The 12,756-nt window shown below is 37.7% G+C and overlaps 2 long non-coding RNA genes across 2 annotated transcripts; both read left to right on the top strand.

Annotated features, from left to right (window-relative positions):
• Positions 1 to 123: 123 nt before the first annotated feature.
• LOC145981024 (uncharacterized) lies at positions 124 to 3,172 on the top strand. The gene is made up of 3 exons (XR_014440917.1): positions 124 to 196; positions 2,507 to 2,706; positions 3,051 to 3,172. It is a non-coding gene; the product is annotated as an uncharacterized LOC145981024 (long non-coding RNA).
• Positions 3,173 to 11,426: 8,254 nt separating this feature from the next.
• On the top strand, positions 11,427 to 12,756 carry LOC145981087 (uncharacterized). Its single transcript, XR_014440926.1, has 3 exons — positions 11,427 to 11,453; positions 12,081 to 12,280; positions 12,584 to 12,756. It is a non-coding gene; the product is annotated as an uncharacterized LOC145981087 (long non-coding RNA).

Genomic DNA, 12,756 nt, shown 5'->3' on the forward strand with positions numbered 1-12,756 from the left:
AGGGCGTTGTATAAGGAGAATGAACGCGTGATAATGACCTACACAGCTCTACCGGAAGAAAACAAAAGAGAAAGAAGAAAACGCACTTCAGTCCTGTTCTGCACAAGGACGATCTCCTGATATAAAAGCTTCGACGGGTGCACCTGTAAACATACTGTTGATTCAGCAGAGATAAACTACAACCATGAAATTCTTGGTAAGTCTAATTCTCGTGCACTTCATTACTAGCTATTGGCGTACTCATGGGGGGGAGTGGATGGGACTGCAGTTTCTCCAGAAATTTTGAGAAAATCAAAATTTTCATATGACTGTAGTAAAGAACTCGGATAAAACTAAAGTAGTATGTGCAAACTCTCTTAAAGTGTTTCCCGATTATCTTTCTGTCTTTGAAAAACTTGAAAACAAAGGTTACAAATGGCATATTTTACAGTGTATTCACTTATACAATTCTAGCCACCTCCGAAAGAAAATCCTGCGTGCGCTAGTGCTACTAGCATGTTCATATCCAAACAAATCTTAATGTGATGACTTATTTTCCCTCTGTTAATCGCGAGAATGTGGATGAGTTGATAAACTGAACAAACGAACGGAAAACCACACGGAAACATCTACAGGATGAACCAAGAGTCCCATTACCTCGTAGGTATGCGAGTCTGTACTGTGGTAGAGGTTCGTAGTGTTGCTTAGTCCCTCAACTGCAAGCCGACGGACTTATCGATCGCGCCTGGTTTCAGCAAGATGGAGCACCAGCCCATTACTCGATTGGTATGCGAGAATATCTTAATGAAGTGTTTCGTAATAGATGGATTGGACGTGGTTCTCCACAGTTACCAGCACCTCTGAACTGGCCTCCCAGAAGTCCCGATCTTGAATCGTGTAATAATGAATTGTGGGGTTATGTCAAACAGCAAGTTGCCGGCACGCGTTACCACACAACTAACGAACTGAATGAAGCCGTTCGGCATGCATTTGCCACGACCACTCGCACAATGCTGCGTAGAATTTCACACCGTACCTGGAGGCGCGTAACTCTCTGTTATGAAAATGATGGTGTCCACACAGACATTCTGAACTACATTGTTGTCTGTAATCTCCTCAGCCACCATGTCTCGTCTCTTATCATACTCTATTTACTTCAGGTCCATAATCTTCCCTCGTCGCAAAATACATGGGGAGTAATCTGACTGTTGGCTGACCCTGTAGACTAGCCGTGTCTATTAATAGTTCGTTGCACTTTTTGACACTAGGTGTAGGCAGTGATGTGCGTCTACGCGTAAACAACGATAGTCTACATTCTACACGTAGACTATTATATACACGTAGATTACGTAATCTATGTAAACAACATGGCGAAAGGTGATACCTTAGCAAAGTGCGCCGTGGAATTAAAAAATATTATACTGCATATCAGTTGCTGATGTGTGAGGAGAATTTTTCATACTCTTTCTTCCAAATTCGAACAATTTCTCACCTAGGAAAAGAACCAAATATAGGAAATGTTCTAGTGTTTTATGGGGAAAAGACCACTCTTGCCTCACGACTGCCATCTGTTGTTGTTTTTTGCAAACTATTTATCTTCTTCCATAGTTGATAACAAGAGAAGAGATTTTTTTAGTAAATTGGATTCTTTTCATATCGTTAGGAGCCAATATAGTTGAAAATGTCAATTTCCTTTTATGAAACCCTTGAAATTTAATTTTAATGCACTTTAGGTTTTCTACGTAGTCTATGTAAACTACAACCCAATGTAATCTACGCATAGATTACGTGTAGACAAGGCATGTAGACGTAAACTTATAGTCTACAGCACATCACTATGTGTAGGTAGTGCAAGTGTATTGCGGTGTCAGGCTGGTGTTCAAAAAGCAAATTGTGTTGAACCAATTATACTCTGCACTCAAGAATTGCGCTGTTCAAGTACAGAATATTCAACAAATGCCTTTCTGCTGCTTTCAAAGTTCATTTGGTTGTTTAGCACTTACCACGTGACGAAACACTGTACACCTCTCTACAACGTAGAGCAAATAGTGCAGACGCCAAATACACTACGTGGCAATAAATCAACACCTCAGTGTTGCACTTTTTAACCAACAGACGCGTGAGTGCAAGGAGAGTCAATAAGTTCAACGAACTAAATGATGCTATTGATTCGTATTTGTAGCTATGTGTGGCACTTTTCCTACTTTCCAACATTAATAATGATGTGAACAGAACAAATGGTTGAATAGATTAAAGGGAGAAGTATGATCTAAGCAGAGGTAGGACTGAAGACCTTGATTTGGTAGCGCGCATTACGTGCCAATGTGGTAAATATAAATAAAGCAAACCTCACGATGTGTATGTGCAAAATTTCTGAGTAGATAACACAATACACTCACACAGTTTAAATCGACGACGTAAGTGAATCAAAGTCCAATATGTGCTACACAAACGATTATATGATTCCATTTGAATGTTCCAATGAATATTGTGATTTTGCATATTAACTTTTACCCTCCCTTCACAGGCTCTTATCGTCCTCTTCGCCGTCTTGGCTGTTGCTTTCGCCCAGGAGGCCAACAGGGAGAAGAGAGGAGTCTACGGACTTGGCTATGGCCTCCCAGCTTACGGCTATGGCGGCTACGGTCTTGGCGGCTACGGTCTTGGCGGCTACGGACTTGGCTATGGCTACGGACATGGATTGGGATATGCCTACTACGGCTAAAGGTAAGGGATACATTTATTTCACTTCTAAGTATCTTATACAATTTAATTTCAAATCTGCCAGTTGCTTATTTCATTAATAAAGACGTCTAGCATTATATAATATTCCAAAGATATTTAATAAAATCTGAGGATATTTTTTCTCAGTATTTGCACTAGAAAAATCTAAAGTTCGCAGCAACAGACGATTAATTTTCTGACCTTTAGAAAAAAAACAGGTTTGTGTCAAACATAATAGAACAAATTAAATAGAACTACTTGCAAACTAGTACCAAGAAAATTAATTAATGATAGTTTATAGTTCATATAGAAATTATTTTAAGGGACTTGTTCTTTACCGTTTTCAGTTTTCGTTCTGGTAGTTGCACTGCACTGATCGCTTTGATTGCTGACAAACATGGACAGGAAGAAGGATTCGACGTCTTCAATGCAAAAAACCACTGACGTTTTATGTTTTCGACATAAATGACATTGCAATAAAAATATATTTATATTTAAACTGTGTTTAGAATTATCCTTTGAATACCTTTGTCCATTTACGTTTTCATTTCTTAAAACGTGTTCCTGGCATGAAAATAAATTTGGCTTTACACAATTACAAAGAACATTCTTCCAGAAGAAAAGCATAACATAAAATAATAACATGAGGTTATTTTAATTGCTGAGTACAGTACAAAACAAAATACAGCACTATGTGAAAAAATAGTACAACATTACACTCTTAAATATGAAAGATAGAGTATATTGTAATAATGCAACATTCGTTATACGAGAAAATTATAGTTTTCAACAATTTCTGCTCCAAGACCTCAAACAGTGTACAAAAATGTTAGAATTGATTAGTTTCTCATGTACCGTTTTAGTATTTTAAAAAGAACATTACTTAAGAAATGTTTACTATCTACTTGCTAAGGCAAAGCCTTATGTAGAAAATCAATACAACCGATTGTAGTACAGTGGAATCCATGCGTATTACCGTGCAAATTGTCCATGACTATTTTCATTAATTTTTCTCTTACATCCTGTGTGTTTCTAAGCGATAGATTTTTATGTATACTGGTGTATAAGTTGTCAAAAGCTTGTTTTGTGTTTTCTTTTCATTCTTGAAGCTCTAATTGGGTCAAATGAAGGGCACGAACATGGTGATGAACATTTGCATGGCAATACTCATGGATCCCACTGTACAAAAAAGTCCAACACATTAATCTTCGCCGTTCAACTGTTTTGCTTACTAGTACTAGCTGCAACGATTGGTCAGATTTCTGTCGATGTCTTACTATTAACACTGTATTCAAGTACTCCCAATGCCTTGCATTTAACCCAAATGATGAAAAATTTTACATCTGAAAGTAATAAGAATGAGCATAACCATTCATAAGAATAAATTGTAATTTTATCAGCGAGTGTTGGCTTTGTTGGTCATACGTAAAGATGAGGAGAGCTCGGGCATTCTCTTTAAATATAGTTAAATACAATTGTTCTCTATATTTTTTCAGAAACCTCGAAACTAGCACATGTCAATTACAAACGAAAGGTGTCCAAAATTGAAGCAATGCAATTAAAAAATAAAGCGCTCCACCTCTATTTCTTTTCCACATTTGGAGAGGATATCGGCCAGTCAATATTTCCAGTCAAAACCTGTTTATTTCTATAAGATTTACAATACTCTTTAAGCCTTGATTTTGTAATATGAACATCACACTTGTAATAATCTTATCTTATCTTAGTTTTCGTAAAAGTTTCTTTTGAAAACACTACACTCCATCTAGACTGAGTCCTTGCCTAGAGTAACAGTCCTGGTTTTACTTGGTCAAAATGTCATTCAGGTCGCACGTTTATTTCGACTGATGAATTTTGTACTCACTTTATTAGAAAGTCGGGTATTTTCTCAACATCTGCAAGGAATCTTATTCGGTAGCACACTACTCGAATCACACGAAGGTGAATATATCCTCTGACATTGAAACTTTATAATTAAAAGCATTATAATCCCAACACTTACAGATTATTTCCTTTCCAATATGGTAGTAAAAATCCAACGTCTTCTCGCCGATTTAGTGGCCGAGTGGTCAACTTTCGATTTCGCCACCGAAGTGTGCGGGTTCTAATCCCGGACTGGAGTTGGAAGTTCTTTCTGAGTGTCCCTTTATCAATTTCATCCAATCGTCACTGATCCTCATCCACAAGTGGCGGATAGGAAACTTCTCTGCTGACATAGGTTCGAAACTAGCTACACGTAGGAAAAAAAATAAAGCGAAGAAAAACACCTTCACTAGCAATCACTGCTACCATTCAACCCAAATTGCTTTTCCAAGATACAACAAATGTCAACCGTTCTTGCATGTAATACATGCTGGACTACAGATTGCACACTAACGAGCCTCTGGCGTCATCGCCAGTATAATCTTCTTTATGGCTTGTGTTCTGCCGTCCATATATGTATCTGATTCTCCCTTCATCCATCTAATCTTATCACTATTCATCTCCACCGTCGCGATTAACCAAACGTGGCAAAAGAGGAACTTAAAATAATCAGTTAATGCGGAAAGCACATATCCGTTAATGGCCATTGTCCGGTAATTCCCCACTTTCCACTACATGTTCGTCAACCGAAAAACATACTCTTTACTGGGTTGTGTTTCTTATAAAAATAATTTGTGAGTTTGGACCATTAAAAATAATTATATTGTTATTTAAAATAGCTGGCCCTAATACAAAAAGTAACAGAATATCATATTAGAAAATCCCCAGGTGAAAAGATATCAAGAAAATTTTATTATCAAATCTTGTGTTACGAATCGTATAATGCATTCTAATGCCAATGGCAATTATGGAAGAGCGAGTATATACTGACTCAAAATGCAGAGTAGAGATTTCTTGCAGCACAAGAAAAACTGGAAACTAGAAAGTAATGAATGCTGAATAAAATCTTGTATGTAATTTGTAAACCTGCTATTTTCTTAAGCCGGTACATGAGTTGTATAAACAATGAGAGTCCTTAAATCACAAATAACTTTTCGACCTGCTAGTTAAGTTACCTCATTAAGCATGGCAAGAAATAACAGCGAGAGATCACGTGCATTCTAATTTTGATTCAAGTGTTTAGGGAAGGTCATGCAAAACAACACAAGAAGAACAGTAGACATTTTTCCTACCGCAATAAAGTAGTTGAGTACATCTACACAGGGTTGTTAAAGGTCATTAAAAAAAGGTTCCTGGACCGTATTTAAATTGATCCGGAAAAAAGGTTCCTCGACCGAATTGTAACACTTTACAAATAAAAACCAGAACCCATTTACGCTTGCTGATTTTCTCTCCTCGACCAGAATTAAATTTATTTCAAATTCCTGGACCTTTAATAACCCTCCTTGTACAAGCTGGCTTAAGTGTATTATCTTAGCCATAATAGTCATAAGCTTTTTAAAAAGAATCTCAAATAGTATCTACTGGCAAGGCAGCGAACTACTTAATCCCGAGCAAATTTTCAATCATAAGAATACTCACTGTAACATTTAGCAACTGTCCATATAAATCTTAGAGCTGACAAGAGTTTCAAAGAGGGCAAATTGTGGTGCGCGTATGGTGGGAGCTTCCGTGACGAAAGTAGCGGAAATGTTTGGTGTATCAAGAGGCACAGTTCGAAGATCATGACTGCCTACGAGACTTCCGGAAAAATCGCATCAGCGAAGCACCAGCGTGGACGCAAGTGTGTGTTGCGTGACAGAGACAGACACACATTGGGTAGGATTGTGACCAAGCGGAAGATCACCACGTCTCCAAAAGTCACTGCTGAGTTGAATACAGTGCTTACAAACCCTGTTAGCATCAAAACAGTCAGAAGAGAACTCCACAAGCAGGGTATTCATGGCAGATCTGCAATCCCCAAACCACTCGTGACTGTTGACCATGCTGCTAGACGGAGACAGTGGTGCAACGCCCATAAAAACTGGACAATGGAGCAGTGGAAGACTGTAATCTGGTCGGATGAGTCATCCTTTACATTGTTTCCAACTGCTGGCAGAGTGTGCGTGTGGAGAACGCCAGCACAAGCGTACGACACAGACTGTCTGTGCTAGCCATCTCCTGGTATTCTGCCGGACCCATCATCACCCTGCATGGACATGTCACTACGTAACCATTTTGAGTGACCAGCTGCATCCAATGTTGCAAACTTTCTTCCCAGATGGTGATGCCGTGTTTCAAGATGACAGAGCCCCTGTTCATACAGCTCACATCGTCCAGGACTGGTTTGATGAGCACAAAGATGCAGTGTCACATCTGCCATGGCCTCCACAATCGCCAGACCTCAATGTTATTGAGCCCCTGTGGTCAGTTTTGGAGACCAAGGTGCGAGCCCGCTACCCACCACCATCGTCTCTACAACAACTTGCAGCTGGTTTGGAGGAAGAATGGTACAACATGCCTTTGACAACCATATGCGACCTGTATTTGTCCATTCCACGTCGACTGCAGGTCGTTCTGCGTGCCAAAGGTGTTCCTACTCGATATTAATAAAGGTAATGTGCATTTCTGCAGGTGTTTCCATATTTTTTTCCATCCCCTATATATATATATATATATATATATATATAAAATTGTTCTTATTTGTATTGATTTGTAATCCTTTTCATGTTTTTTTTATTTATTTACTAGAGAAATCCTGAATACAGAGAGAATCCATTTTATATCAGGCTATCAACAGAGAGAAAAATAGAAGCACACACACATATGTAACAAGAATAAAATAAAATAATAATGATAATAATAATAATATAACAATAACTAGGGTAAAGCAAATAGTAATTTATCTTCTGCTGCTTGATGCACGCATTTCTGAAAGTCTGCTTAGATAGATGGAAGCCTGCAGGAACATTTAGTGTATTGTACCTTGTTTGTAGTCTATAGAGAAATGACCTTTGTTCTAGGGATAGCCTTGAGGCTTTTGTACAAAAGAAGTTGTTGCATTTGTTGGTGGTACGTGGGATCCGGATGTGAAGATGTAGCAAGAGTTCGTTAATGAAAAGTTGTCTATTCATGATTTTGAAAAGAAATGTTCGATCTGAAACTTGACGGCGAAGGGAAGGATCGTCAATTTGAAGAGTGGATAGAATTTCATGTTTGGAAAAATTTTCAAGAGCTGGACATCTATGTTTGAGTATTCTGATAAAGAAATTTACCACTTTGTTTGTTATCTTATTTTTTTCAATGTATACCCTTCATTCCATTGTATTAATCTCCCAGACAAGGGTCTGTTGTAAGAACTGCTCTACAGGCCGAAACACGCCTGCTCAAATAAAGACGATTTTATTATTATTATTATTATTATTATTATTAACGTACGTGTTTCTGCTACTATGTAAACTTCCTGGACATGAGTGCAAAGTTTAACAATAGCGTAACGCGAGTAAAGTAGTAATTCTCGATACTTGTGTTAGTAACGCTTTATCGAAGTTACTAGAGTAATTGTATCGTACTACCAAGGGTACCAATACAAAGGGTATAAATAAATTCAAAACTGAATGATTTGTTTAGGACAATAGATACTTTGTTGTACTGTTTCTAAACATGTATATTCAAAGTTACTCCGGAAAATATACACTGCAGAGTACACATGTGATACTTGTGTAAAGAAAATAATGGTACCTGTAACATGTTATGTCTTTTTAGTAACTTTCCCAACTCTCTGAGAGTATCCTTCATCAATTTCATCTAATCATCATTCATCCTCATTGATTAGCCAAAAATGGCAGAAACACGAAGCAAATTAAGACTTTTAGTTTTCTGTTTTTCCCTCGCTGAAATTTAATCTCGAAATTTTAAGACAAGGAAAGAACAACTCAAGCTCGGAGCTTTCAGACTGCTAACAATGCTCAAGAAAACCATTGACTTTTAACGGTTTAGTCTGCAACGTAATCTTGATACAGTGTTGCACATTCGAAACCTCCAAACGATTCCGAGCGAAGCAAAACGCTTTCGAGGGTAAACTTAAGCGGGACGTTACTGGTCGAAAATGTCGGCATCTCCGCTATAGCCGCCCGCCACACTTCTCCCGATCTCTCGGCCTAGCAAGGAAATGGACGCACACGGTATACTCACGCTTCCACAATACAATTCTTAATACAAATTTGATAATAAACGTTGTTTGATACCAGCTAATTGGATTGTCTAACATGATATATTGACAAAATTGTATTAACATCCAGTGATAACCAACAGATTACTGTATTGCAATTGAAGATTTATTAATGGTTTCAACTGTCAAGGGATAGCGACGTCCCCACCCCCTTCTTATCCTATCATTGCAATAGAATGACTTCAAGGTTTGGCAAACGTTTATTTTCCTAGTCATTTCATCCACATATTATACTGTAGCTACAACGTAACGGTTCAATATTTAATTATGATATAACCAACATGCGTAGGATTGAGTGCATTCAATATCAGCGGATGTATCATTACTATAATTCAGGAAATATTGTCCGAGCCTGACCTCTTTATGCACACATATGCTAATTGCTACTAGACCTACGACAGTAGCGTATACTGAGTCCAACATCCGGGCTATCTCACTATGTCACGTCGTCCTAGGCTATGAATAGAAATAAGTTTACCAACTCCTAAGAAATCAGGTTGCCAACTCATAAGAAATATGGACACCAACCCATAAGAAATCAGGTTGCTAACTCATAGGAAATCAGGTTGCCAACTCATAGGAAATATGGTTACCAACTCATAAGAAATCAGGTTGCCAACTCATAGGAAATCTGGTTACCATCTCATAAGAAATCAGGTTACCATCTCATAAGAAATCAGGTTACCAACTCCAGAATCACCATCATCATCTCAATGATATGAATAATTTTATTTACAATTTCTGATCGATTTTTCTCCTGTATTTTATTCCATACGCTTCGGACCTCGCACATAGCCTAGGTAGCCTAGAATATACGCTCCTGACCTACGATTAAAGTGAATACCAAAGTACTATGTGCCACCGAACCCGGGACCTCAAATAAATTATTGTGTTGTGCTTGTGAATACGCATTGAATTTTACAGATTGGAAGCAAGACTGTGTTATTTATGGGCTAAAGAACAATAAGTGTTCAGTGGGGGGGAAAAACACATTTCGACATATGCTTCTGTCTAAGGCATAAGGGCAAAGGCAGTAGAGGAGGCTCGAAAAGTTTGTCCCTTGTACGGGTAGAATGCCTACGGAAAAAGCGGGGCAAGAAAATGGTTTTGTCATTACGAAGAGCACATTTTTGACTTAAACGTTTCTCCAAGTTCAGGAAGACCATCGGGTTTTAATGAAGACTGGTTAAACGATTTAATCCACGAGGATCTACATCAGTCCACTCGAGAATTAGCAAATGTGATGAACTGTGGCTATTCAACCATTGTGCGACATTTGCAGCACGCTTTAAATGAAAACAACCAAATCAGCGAGTAGGCCAGGAAGACAGTATCAAGTGCTGCGACATGATAATGCGCACCCACACTTCGCTAACACGACAAAAGCTGCTATCCAGGAGCTTGGTTGGGTAGTTATTCCACATCCTCCTTACTCCCCCGACCTTGCGCCCTCGGATTGCTATATTTTCAGCTCTCAATCCATCAATCTTCAAGGAAACTCCTTTGGTGACGAAAATGCTCTTCAAACTTGGCTTGACGACGCTTTTAACCCGAATCAGCTGATTTCTTCAGGCGTTGAATTGAAAAACTGCCCCAGCATTGCTAGACAGTCATAGACAATGAAGTAAAATATGTATATTATTGGTTAATTTATGTCTTTTGTTCATCTCAAATTAGTAACAAATAAAAAATTTTGCCGCGGTGAAAAAAAACGCTACGAACTTATGGATGAACCCAATAAAATAAATAATTAAGTAAACTAACCAGAAACAAAAAAATTATAACAAAATTACAATAAATACCAATCTACAAACTAACAATACTCTCTTTTATAATTAAATTATAACCAAAACACTAACAAGAAGCACATCCCCGAAGTCATAACTAAATATTACTATTATTAATATAAATTAATATAAAAAGTACCAAAATATAAAGCTACATTAAATATGATTCCTTAATAACTAGATATAAGATAAGACGAAAAACATTAAATTTCAGGAATATTGTTTTACGTGTGATATTGTTTGTTTGCACGTTCAATAGAGAAATAATTTGTAGTTCTAAAGAAATCTATACTTAATTTAGACACAATCATCACAAAATATTACAATTTTTGGGTGTCATATTTATACAATTAATTACATTTCCTAGCACCTAAGATCTCAATACACGACTTATAGATTTACATAAAGGGGAAAAAATCAATGCAAAGTTAATAACCTTGCTGAGAAGAAAACTGACACATGAAATTCAGCGAAGGGAAATAAATCATTCGCTGAACAGGAAATCTTTAGTTGTCTCGAGCCCGTAATTGTGCATTAACTTGCCAGTGTCTATTACCGAATTAAAAACACGATACAGTTCTTGCACACTCATCGCTCTTGGAACTAATGATACTGTCTTGTGAAGGTCGGTGGCTACATTCACTGGAGGAGAATGAACGGGTGATAATGACCTACAACTTTACCGGAAGGTAACGAAGGAGAAGGAAGAAATCGAACACCAACTTGGCACAGTACAAGGACGATACGTAGATATATAAGCATATGAAAGCTGTACTGCAAACATATTCACTGTTAACAGCAGAGAAATCACAACCAACATGAAAGTCTTGGTAAGTTATGAGTACAGCCACTCATTCTATTTCGGCGAACCTCTCTCAGTTTCACTTAAATATGTAAGTAATTCATAACATTTTTGTAAGATGCATATAAATATATTCTAAAGCTACAAAGCATAGGCATTTAGTATCAGACGGGAACATCTATCGTTTCACTAATCACGAAACTTCACGGTAGCCCCTCCCCCTCATTTAGCCACTTTTGCTCTCGCACTATGCTAAACCGTACGTATCATGGGAAAGTAAACTGTTCTTGCCCCCCACCCTTTCCCAGTTCTGGAACCAAATCGCCGCCACTGCTTCCACTAGATATTATTATTAATCTGGAATACACATCAAATCAATACCAGCTACGGATAACACCCTTACAATTCTCATGTGTGACTTCAACAACCATCATATTCTACTCTGTTACTAGATGACTGTGAACAAATCATGTCCACTACTCATTGTGATTAAATATGGTAAAGAATATGATGCTCGTTTTATACAACACTTTTGAATTTAATTGCAAATACACACTTTTCTTGGAAAATGCCTGTGACGAAAATAATTATAAATAATATTAACAGCTCGGTTGACCAATATTATGTGGCTCTAAAAAACAATATTTGTTCTTAGGCTCTTTTCGTCATCTTCGCCATCTTGGCTGTCGCTTTCGCCGAGGAGGCCAACAGGGAGAAGAGAGGAGTCTACGGACTTGGCTATGGCCTCCCAGCTTACGGTTATGGCGGCTACGGTCTTGGCGGCTACGGTCTTGGCGGCTACGGACTTGGCTACGGCTACGGACATGGATTGGGATATGCTTACTACGGCTAAAGGTAGGAGATAAATTTCTCAGGATATTTTTTCAAGTATGATATCTAAATTATTACAAGCATAAAAAATGATTGAATTTCATACAGATTTCCAAATAATAGGATGTGAAATTTTGAGAAAGAGAAAAACTATTTTAAAAAGCTTAAGAGAATTATCAAAAATGTTGCTATTGTTATTATGTTTTCTCTTTAAATATATTATAATATTGCTATCGTGAATAATTTTGACTCCAAAGCTTTGAATGTACTGTTTTAGTAATTTACTTTAAAACACCTTTTTATACTATTTTCTTTTGTCTCTTTCAGCGAACCACATCTGAAAATGCTAATATAATGTTGCTGCCATAATTTTGGATTCAAGAAGCGTTCTGCACCATAAAAATCTCCGCCTGGAGGCCCACAAACCAAAAACAACAATCGTTGTACTCAGTTGAGAATGCCAGTGCATCAAATGGACAAAGGAAAACTTCTGATTTGTT

This window comes from Lepisma saccharinum, chromosome 28 (assembly GCF_977018435.1).
Source record: "Lepisma saccharinum chromosome 28, izLepSacc3.1, whole genome shotgun sequence".
NCBI classification, from domain to species: domain Eukaryota; kingdom Metazoa; phylum Arthropoda; class Insecta; order Zygentoma; family Lepismatidae; genus Lepisma; species Lepisma saccharinum.